This window comes from Anolis sagrei, chromosome 1, assembly GCF_037176765.1.
Source record: "Anolis sagrei isolate rAnoSag1 chromosome 1, rAnoSag1.mat, whole genome shotgun sequence".
Classification (NCBI taxonomy): Eukaryota; Metazoa; Chordata; class Lepidosauria; order Squamata; family Dactyloidae; genus Anolis; species Anolis sagrei.
In genome coordinates, this window is record NC_090021.1 from 106,312,297 (window position 1) to 106,322,607 (window position 10,311).

Consider the following 10,311-nt stretch of genomic DNA (forward strand, 5'->3'; position numbering starts at 1 on the left):
TAAAACAGTTAATAACCAATCTAATACACATTTAGTATATAATTACTATAATAACCATTCAATAGCGTCTCTTCACTAAAAAACATGATTCAGATTCGTCATCCATTGTTCCATTCCTATGTCATTGCCAGTCATTGCACTAATTATTCGAATGCCTGCACAAACAACCAGGTCTTTACTTTTTTGCGGAATGCCATTAGAGATGGTGCTAATCTAATGTCTGTGGGAAGGGCGTTCCACAGCCGGGGAGCCACCACCGAGAAGGCCCTATCTCTCGTCCCCGCCAGCCGCGCTTGTGATGCTGGTGGGACCGAGAGCAGGGCCTCCCCAGAAGATCTCAAAGTCCTGGTGGGTTCATAGGCCGAGACGCAGTCGGATAGTTAGCTTGGGCCGGAACCGTTTATACAGTACTGTTAGAATCATGGCTGCCGAGAGTTGGACTAGTTGAAGCTTCCGAGCTGTCTTCAAAGGCAACCCCATGTAGAGAGCATTGCAGTAATCTAAGCTGGATGTAACCAGAGAGTGGACTACCATGGCCAAGTCAGACTTCCCAAGGTATGGGCGCAGCTTTCTTGTTTTTCATTTGCTAATCAAGTCTTTAGTGGGCTATGCTAGAGATTCAGTGTATTTGTCTGCCTAAACTCTTCTGCGGGTTTTTAAACAGGCCCACTTTCCATCTTGCCCTAAAGGGCTTCATGTTCCGGGGGAATACTCTTAAGCCAACATCATCTGCCAGATCCTATCCTTCCTTGCCGAATTTGTTCAGTCCTCACTGAGCTGTTTTGTTGGCTCTCTTTTGCTTACCATCTTGAGTGCTGGTGCCCCACCAAACTCCAGATCCCAGGATTCCATAGACTTGAGCCATGACAGTTAAAGTGGTGTCAAACTGCATTGATCCTACAGTGGAGATGTGCCCCTTGTTCCCTGGAAAAATATGAATTCCATACAACTGGCAAGCATGTTATATCAAGCTTCTGTTGCTGGCGACAGGATTATAACTACATATTTTGATAGTGTTTGTTGTTTTTGCTAGTTTTTGATGTTTATTAAATCCATTTATATGTATCAGTATATAGGGCTGTCTATTGGATTATATTTATTGCCTGTTATTTGTACAATCATTCACAAAATATGCTCAAGAAACATTGATGGCCAGAGGATCTATTTCAGTATGATGTTGATTCCTCTCTGAATTTTAGCCTCAGCTTTTAAGGTTTTGTCCAAAGTGCTGAACTTATCTTGAGGATGGTGTTGAGCACATTGGATACATCCTTTCAAATTCAGGCAAAAATCCAAAGCATATATAGTCATGGAAGTGATCAGGAGCCACCGTAAAGAAATACACTGCTAGATAGTACCATATGATGGGAAATGCTTGGATAGATACATATTAGCAGAGAAAGGAAAAACAACTGTAACCTGGGGCTGAGATATCATCAAATATGACATAATTTCCTATATTCCTTTTGGGTAAAAATCTGTTCTTCTACTCCACTGTATCACTATTAAATTTACAAAGGAAGCAAAATGTTGCCAGAGTGCTCAAGAGTACTTATTATATAGACAAATTGATCCAGAATTCCTAGGGGGCACCTATACTGTGGAATTAATGCACTGTGGAATTAATTTGACACTACTTTAACTGCCATGGCTCTATGCTATGGAATCATGTAATTGTAATTTGGTGAGGCACTAGCACCCTTTGAGAGAAAAGGTTAAAGACCTTGTAATAAAACTCCATAGCATCGAGCCATGGCTGCTGAAGTGGTGTCAAACTGCATTAACTCTGCAGTGTAGATTAGTGGTTCTCAACCTGTGGGTTCCCAGATGTTTTGGTCTTCAACTCCCAGAAATCCTAATAGCTGATAAACTGGTTGGGATTTCTGGGAGGTGTAGGCCAAATCATCTGGGGACCCACAGGTTGAGAACCACTGGTGTAGATGGATCCCAAGGCACTTCTGGGTATCAACTTTACTGGAATGGTTATTGAAAGTGACTCTAGCCATCTACAGGATTTGAATGTGTTCTTAAATACTTAGTACCTAAGAGTGAGGTTCCACTTGTAAATGCAGTCAGAACTGAGCAAACTTGGTTGGATAAAATGAGACACACAGCTGAGTAAGGAAGGTTAGGACTGTAACATATCAAATTTTGTAGAACAATTTGGGAGGTTACAACTTTCATGGGAACTCATGCCCCTCTCCACATGTTTTTGGGTCACAACTTCTGTCAGTCCTCGTTTGCATACTCTATAATTTGGGGAGTTGCAGTCCAACAATGTCTGGTGTGCCATGGGATCAGCACTCCAGCTTGTTGTATTGTTATGTTGATTTATACTCCACCTTCTTCCAGTTGGGACTTGAGGTGGCTTACATCAGTTAAAACAAACAATTAGCCATTCACAATGAGCAAAAACTAAAAGTGTAATTACACTATCAAAAACAATACCTGTTAAAACATGTACCATTAAAAGGAAAACAGCAAAAAATAGAATTCAGGATATCATTAAAGGCTCTTTCTCCTTGACCATTCAGTCCCCCAGGCCTGCCAAAACAGAACAGAAGGCTTTACCTGCCAATCCGAGCTTTCTGAGAAGGGAATTCCAAAGAGAAATCACCTTCTGTATTCCCTTTGGGCAGAAAAGGTTTTCCAGGTCAGGCCCGTAGCCAGGATTTTGTTTCAGGGGGGGGGTGGGGGTGGGGGTGGGGGTGGTGATTTTTTTTCAGGGGGGGTTTCGGGGGGGTGAGTCCGAGTGAAAGAGGGTCTAGCCTAGCAAACCTTTTGTATCATTACCTCAATACCCCCATGCATATGGGATATATTGAGTATGGTGATCAGATCATGATATGAATGAACATAACAGTTCAAATAATGCACCAGTAAGGCCTTTTTGCGAACCACCATCAGAATTTCGGGGGAGGGCTGAAGCCCCTCAAGCCCCCCCCCCCTCCCCCGGCTACATGCCTGGCCCAGGTAGTCTCTTTTTATCATTCACAGAAGTCTTCTCCTTCTAACATATCTGGCAGGCAGGCAGGTTGACTCTGGATGCATCTACACTGTAGAATTAATACAGTTTGACACCACTTTAACTGTCATGGCTCATGCCATGGAAACATGAAACTCTAATTTTACAAGGTCTTTAGCTTTCTCTGCTGAAGTGCGATGAAGCCTTATCACACCACAACTTCCATGATTCCATATGTTGAGCCATGACCACTGCTACAGTTGTGCCAGACTGCCTTAATTCTGCATTGTAGATTATTACTATCTCATTATAGTTTCCATCAATTTCCCCTCTCACCTTCTGCAAGAGAAAATGAAGCTGCTGGACCGGACAAGAATTCCATTGACTTTATGCCATTATAGTTTGTGGAAGAAAAAGTGCGGTAACTACCAATAGCAAAGTGATTATCATTATACAGGACAAATAAAAGAGGGGAGAAGTGATTTGGAACTATTAAAACATTGCCCTCTCCTGCACCGGAGATGTTATTTGAGATAATTTGTTTTGGCATTTTCATGTGAGCTTTCAAAATATTAACCTCTGTATTTCTAACTGCCATTTATTTTATGCAGTGCCTCTGCTTGGAAAAGGGAGCATTAAAATAATGTCTAAATGCACACATGAATACTGTAGCATACCGAGAACTAGCAAATGTGTTGTGGCACAAAATTTCATTGACTAGTCTATTTCATTTCATATGGCTTGGGGAGGTCCTCAGTTGGCAAGTTCATATATTGTGCCTCCTTGCCAGATCTTGGTGGATCTTTGACTGCTCCACTAGCCATGATCTACCAGAGGCAAGGAAGAATAGTCTGTGTGTGTGTGTGTTGGGGAGTGGGGATCAAGGGAAATTTGAGATTCCTGGACTGGAAAAAGAAAATTACATCACCTGCAGAGCTGGCAGAGCTATTTCCCTTCTTACTGGGACTATGAAGAAGGTTACAAGGAAAGGGTGAAAAGCCTTGCTGCCCTCCCCTCACCATGGATCTGGTTATTACAAGTGGACAACTTTGGTGGGTCCACAGACCTCCTTGGACACCATAGTCTGTCCATGTTGGCATCAAAACTGAACTCAGAAGTGACCAAATGTGGCTTTGGTCTATCTATCTATCTATCTATCTATCTATCTATCTATCTATCTATCTATCTATCTATCTTCATGTGTATGTGTGTGTAACCAAGCCAAAACATGGCATGGACTTGTGCACATCTAATCTTTCCATTTCAAATATACATCTTATATGTATATTTGACACCACAAAAATGGGTTTCCTATGGCCCAAAGGTTGTATATATAGGATTTCAATCTCCAGCATAGGAAGCACATCTTTCCTTGCCATGGACTCCCTGTTTCAGGGTCGATGCAATTGCTCTGTAAGCCATGAAAAAAGGATCTATGGTCATCCCTCCACATTTGTGGGTTTGACTTTGAGGATTTGATTTTTTAAAGATTAACACATTCTCTTTAGGAATCTCTAGGTTCTCCAGTGTGACTTCCATATGCAGAAGTTGACTATACAGTCATGCCGGAGAACAGAATAATTCCTAGAGAAGTATTCTCTTGAGTTTAAAAAATAGCTTTCTACTTTGACTGAGGTCCTTTTTCCTTAACACTGTGATTCTATGGAAAAGGTTGGGCTGAAAACAGTATTGTCCCTTCTCCCCTGATTAGGAAAATCACAGTTCTCTGCAGTATCATGGATGGAATAAGGATCTCTAAAACATGTTACTATATCTCAAGATATAATTCTGCACAACACCTGCACTATTTTGGTCAATATGAACCCTTATTGCAGAAAAACTCCAGAATTCTTGGAGAAGCTGAACAGCATCTGAATGCTACTTATGCTTAATGAGAGTTCAACATCTACTTGTTCTTCACAAGAAACCAAGACAATTTCTTCCCTGATCCTCTTTCTCTCTCCCACCTCATTTAACAATTGTTGTTTGTTTTGTGTCAGGAGCGACTTGAGAAACTGCAAGTTGCTTCTGGTGTGAGAGATTTGGCCACCTGCAAGGACGTTGCCCAGGGGACACCCAGATGTTTTGACATTTTACCATCCTTCTGGGAGGCTTCTCTTATGTCCCCACATGGGGAGTGGGAGCTGACAGAGGGAGCTCATCCACACTCTCCCTGGATTCGAACCTCCAACCTGTCAGTCTTCAGTCCTGCCGGCACAACAGTTTAACCCATTGTGCCACCAGGGGCTCCTATGAGTTCTGGAGAAATCAGAATCATGGGAACTTGGTGGTAAAGATATTGTCCAATTAACATCTCCTGGATAGAAATTGTAAGTTGGAGTGCTACTTATGCAAGTAACATTTATTCAAGGAAGGTTCCTTTCTAGACAGCGACTGTTACGGTCAACTGAATATCTAAGCAGTGTTTCTGGTATGATTTCAGCAACAGTTTTAACAGCATGCTCCGTGCTCACAAGGTGACAGGAACAGCCTTTGTTTCTGAGGACTGGAAGATCCCAAATGTAGTCGTGTCAACAGGAGGGCCTCTCCTGGCCTTGCTCCAGTTGCTGTCATTTGCAACAACTCATCATTTTGCTGGAGCAGAACAGGGAGTGTATTTTAATCTGCAGCAAATGCTACATCTGCTTAGTTGTACATCACAATCTGGGTGAGTATCTACACCAGGGACAGAGAACAGGTGGCCTTTTGAATGTTGCTAAAATGCAACTCCCATCAGCATAGGTGTAGAAAGATGGCATATGTAGTCCATTAGCAGCTATGTACAGAGCTGCACATTCCCCATTCTCAATTTCAAAACAAATTCATACCTGCAGCAACTGATCAGGGTTGTCTGCTGTATCTGCAGACTGATCAGGGTTTTCTGTTGTGCAAATACTGTATTTAATTAATTCTAAGTTATCACTGATTATGTTGTCAAAGGTTTTCATGGCCAGAATCATTGTCACAACCTCTGATGATGCCTGCCATAGATGTGGGTGAAACATCAGAAGAGAATGCTTTTGGAACATGGCCATACAGCCTGGAAAAGTCACAGCAACCCAATTCCATTGACTGTAAGACACACACAAATTTCAGTACCACCAACAGAAAAAAATACACACACACACACGATTCTAAGAAACACCCTGTTTTAGAGATGTTTTTGTTTAAGTGCGGAAAGTGTGTCTTAGAATCAAGAAAACATAGTCATTTTCTGGTTTTGTTGTTAGATGAGGACTTTGGAGTTCAGGCACCATTCAGTTAGGAATTGAAACGAATGAACTCAGGCCTCCAGTGTTTCAATGAATCACTTTTCTAAACCTGACCCATTTCATGGACTTGTACACTTTGGTGGTAAAATGGGATACATAATAAATAAATAGATAAAAAAATAAAATAAACACATCTCTATGGATTTACCAAAGGGATCGTAAAGGTATTATAGAACTGACACACTTTCATCACATCTGCAATGACTTTGTGCAATTCCTAATGTCATACAAACTTCAGAGGTCACAAAAATACACATGAAGTTTTCAGCATCATATAAATGAACAAGATCACAGTCACTATATATTTTTTTTTCAAATCGTTTTGCTTTTTTCTGGTTTTGTTCTTGAAAAAGATGTCTGACCAGAGAATAGTTCCTTAACCATTGGAGAGCATTTCCTGAAGACCTATCCATCTCTATTCTGAAGAAAGAGCATTTAGAAGTCCAGATGTAAGAATGCATTCCACCCATCTTTTAATCTGTCCAAAACTCCTTGCTAATTACTGTCATACAGCCCTTAGTCCAGGCATGGGCAAACTTCAGCCCTCCAGGTGTTTTGGACTCCAACTCCCACAATTCCTAACAGCAAGTAGGCTGTTAGGTACTGTGGGAGTTGAAGTCCAAAACACCCGGAGTCTGACACCATTTTAACTGCCATGATTCAATGCACTTGAATCTTGGGAGTTATAGTTTGCAAGGTCTTTAGCCTTCTCTTCCAAAGAGTGCTGGTGCCCTATATCTCTCATGATTCTGCAGAATTGGGCCATGGCAGTTAAAGTGGTGTCAAACAACATTAATTCTACAATGGAGATGCACCCACTGATACTGGGACAGAAACCAGTCTGGCCTTCTGGATGCTTTCAATGTCAGCTTCTGAGGAACTCGGCATGGTCAAAATTAAAGGATTGTGGATGTGTTATGGTCCAAAACAGTGGTGCAGTGACTTCGGAACTGAACTATGACTCTGGAGACCAGGGTTCAATTCCCCATTCAGCCATGGAAACTCATTGAGTAACTGGGTGAATCACACACTCTCAGTCCCATGATAGGTTCACTTTAGGGTTGCTGTAAATCAGAAATGACTTTTTCTTTTCATGTCAAGAGCGACTTGAGAAACTGCAAGTCGCTTCTGGTGTGAGAGAATTGGCCGTCTGCAAGGATGTTGCCCAAAGGATGCCTGGATGTTTTGCCATCCTGTGGGAGGTTTCTCTCATGTCCCTGCATGAGAAGCTGGAACTGATATATGGGAACTCACTCCACTCCTTGGATGCAAACCACCAACCTGTTGGTCAGCAGTCCTGCCAGCACAAGGGTTTAACCTATTGAGCCACCAGGGGCTCTTTGAAGGCACACAACAACAAAGTCCAAAACACTTGGATTACCAATGATTTCTCACTCCATCTGTCTCTTTGGCAACACCTGAAACAGGTACATCTGTAGCTCTGGATGTAAGTCACCACACCTTATATGTAGCTGCCACCCAAGTCCTTTGCACAGGCCTTACAAACTCACAATGCACCTCATCACCACAAAGGGTGTGTCTACATTGTGGAATCCATGCAGATTGATACAACTTCAGCTGCCATGGCTCAATGCTATGCCATCATGTGTGTTATAGTTTGCAGAGGCACCTTCTCTTCTCTTTGACAGAGAAGGCTAAAGACTATGTAAAACTCCATCTCCCAAGATCCCAGCACACTGAGCCATGTCAGTTCAAGTTGGCAAACTACATGAATTCTGCAGTCTAGACCAGGCATGGGCAAACTTCAGCTCTCTGGGTGTTTTGGACTTCAACTCCCACCATTCCTAACAGCCTCAGGCCCCTTCCTTTCCCTCTCAGCCACTTAAGCCACTGAGGGAGAAAAGGAAGGGGCCTGAGGCTGTTAGGAATGGTGAGAGTTGAAGTCCAAAACACCCAGAGAGCCGAGGTTTGCCCATGTCTAGTCTAGAGGTATCCAAAGGCATCATTTCTGCTTCCTGGACCTCATATTTGATGCTTGACTTCCCAGTCTCCAAATACTCATAGGGATGAAACAGCAATGGGAAGCAATACTACCTCTCTGCTTAGAGATAGAAAACCTGTAGCTTGCCCCCACTTTTATTGGCACTGAAGAGTTATGGGAGAACTCTGTATATGTATCTGTCCATGACTTATGGTAACCTCATGCATTTCTCAAGGTTTCCTGAGGGAGAGATGTAGTGCTGCCAGTTCCTCCTTCTGAAATATAGCATGTAATGATGCCCTGGTGGAACAGTGGTTAAACCGCTGAGCTGCTGAACTTGCTTACTGAAAGACTGCAGGTTCGAATCCAGGAGTGGGGTGAGCTCTCACTGTTAGCCCCAGCTTCTGCCAGCCCAGCAGTTCAAAAACATGCAAATGTGAGTAGATCCATAGGTACCGCTCTGGCGGGAAGGTAACAGTCCTCCATGTAGTCATGCTGGCCACATGACCTTGGAGGCATCTACGGACAACGCCGGCCCTTCAGCATAGAAATGGAGATAAGCACCAACCCCCAGAGTTGGACACAACTAGACTTAATGTCAAGGAGTAACCTTTACTTTCTATAAGTGGATATATAAAATATTACTGCAGTGAATAGATGTCCTAGTTGAAAACGTTAGAGGAAACCTTTACCTAACGCTCAAGATTCACTGGAGGTCTCCCATCCAAATCCCACCTGGGGCTGATCTTGCTTAGCTTCTTCCAAGGTCCTCCTTTTGCCAAAGCCTCTTAAAAGGCGGCACCACCCGACTCCCTTTCTCCTGGAAGCCAGGACTTTCCAAAACAAGAAAGAACATCGATCAATACACAAGATAATAGCATTCCTACCTTGCTTGTATATAGTAAGTAACCTGAGCGCTTCCTGAGTCAGAATCCCTGGGCTCTCCTCCCAGTTGTTGCTCTGCGCCTTCAAGTTTTCCTGGCAAGAGGAGGTTTGCCAGAGGAAGCTCCCTCGGTCTCTTAGGTCTCCGGGGCTGAGCTGGGCTTCAAACCCCGTCCTAACCCGAAGCTCAGACCCCTTCTCCCCTCCAGGAAAGGACAAGAGCGCCTCACCTTCCGGAGCCGGCTTCTGGCTCAGCGAGAGAGAGGTCCGCCTGCCTGCCTTTGGTCCATATCCCAATCCACGCTCCGAAGTTACATCCTTCCCATCGCGTTTGGCTTCTCCAATTCCAACTTCCCAGCCAAGAAGAAGAAAGAGAAGAAGGGGGAAAGGGAAGAGGAGGAGGCGGCAGTCCTCTTCCCTCCGTGTCTCTCCGAAAGAAAGAAGGAAGGAAAGAGAGAGAGAGAGAGAGAGAGACGTCTGATGCCAACCTATTGGAGATGCCCAAGCGCCAACCCCGAGCCTTGTGTGCCAAGGAAGGCACTGAGGTCCATGGTCTCCCTCCTTGGTCGCTGTGTGTGTAGACAGACCAGAGGCGAGGAAAGAGCCTCCGAGTGTTTTTATATAATGACCAGGGAGTTGAGACGCGGCGGCGTCGGGTCTGGAAAGGAGGCGCCAGGGGGCAGCACTTGCCAAGGGATGCCCCAGCAGCAGAGGGGAGGCCAGCCCCAGTCAGAGCGGTGGGAAAGGGATGCCAATTCAGGCATATGGGGCAACCTAGGGGTTGCTCAGGTGCAAGTCCAATCTGCAGGGGAAGGACCACACACAGCTTTTGCAGGCAGAAAGACCCAGGTTCAGCATGGAGGCGATTGGAAGGAAGGGATCCCTGCCTCAACAGCTGTACAGCTGCTGCCAGGCAGTGGAGTCAAAACAGATCTATCCCATAAGAAGGGGATTCCTGCATTGCTTCTCTTTGCTCTCCTGCCTTTCCTTGGAAATTCACTAAGCACGAAGGTTGCAGAAACAACCTCCATTAAAATCCATTTATCAAGATGGTGCTAGGATACCACTAAGTGTAGAATGTGAAATATATTTGACTGTCTTTGTTTTTGTTTTTTGTTGGGAGAGGGGTGAGCATGTATGCATCCTGGTATGTTAGAGAGAGAAACAAAATACACAGTCACAGAGAGAAGATATATTGACATGTTAGAGAAACAACACGCACACATAGAGAAGATGTCTTGATTTAGAGA

General features: G+C 43.9%; 1 protein-coding gene across 1 annotated transcript in view; it reads right to left on the minus strand.

The window, feature by feature from the left end:
• The window catches only part of HTR1E (5-hydroxytryptamine receptor 1E), a 52,416-nt gene extending 42,691 nt beyond the window's left edge, over positions 1-9,725 (minus strand). Inside the window, exon 1 of the mRNA XM_060755045.2 lies at positions 9,067-9,725. The gene's annotated coding sequence lies outside the window, so the exon portion shown is untranslated. The remainder of the gene's footprint in view (positions 1-9,066) is intronic.
• Positions 9,726-10,311: the final 586 nt, after the last annotated feature.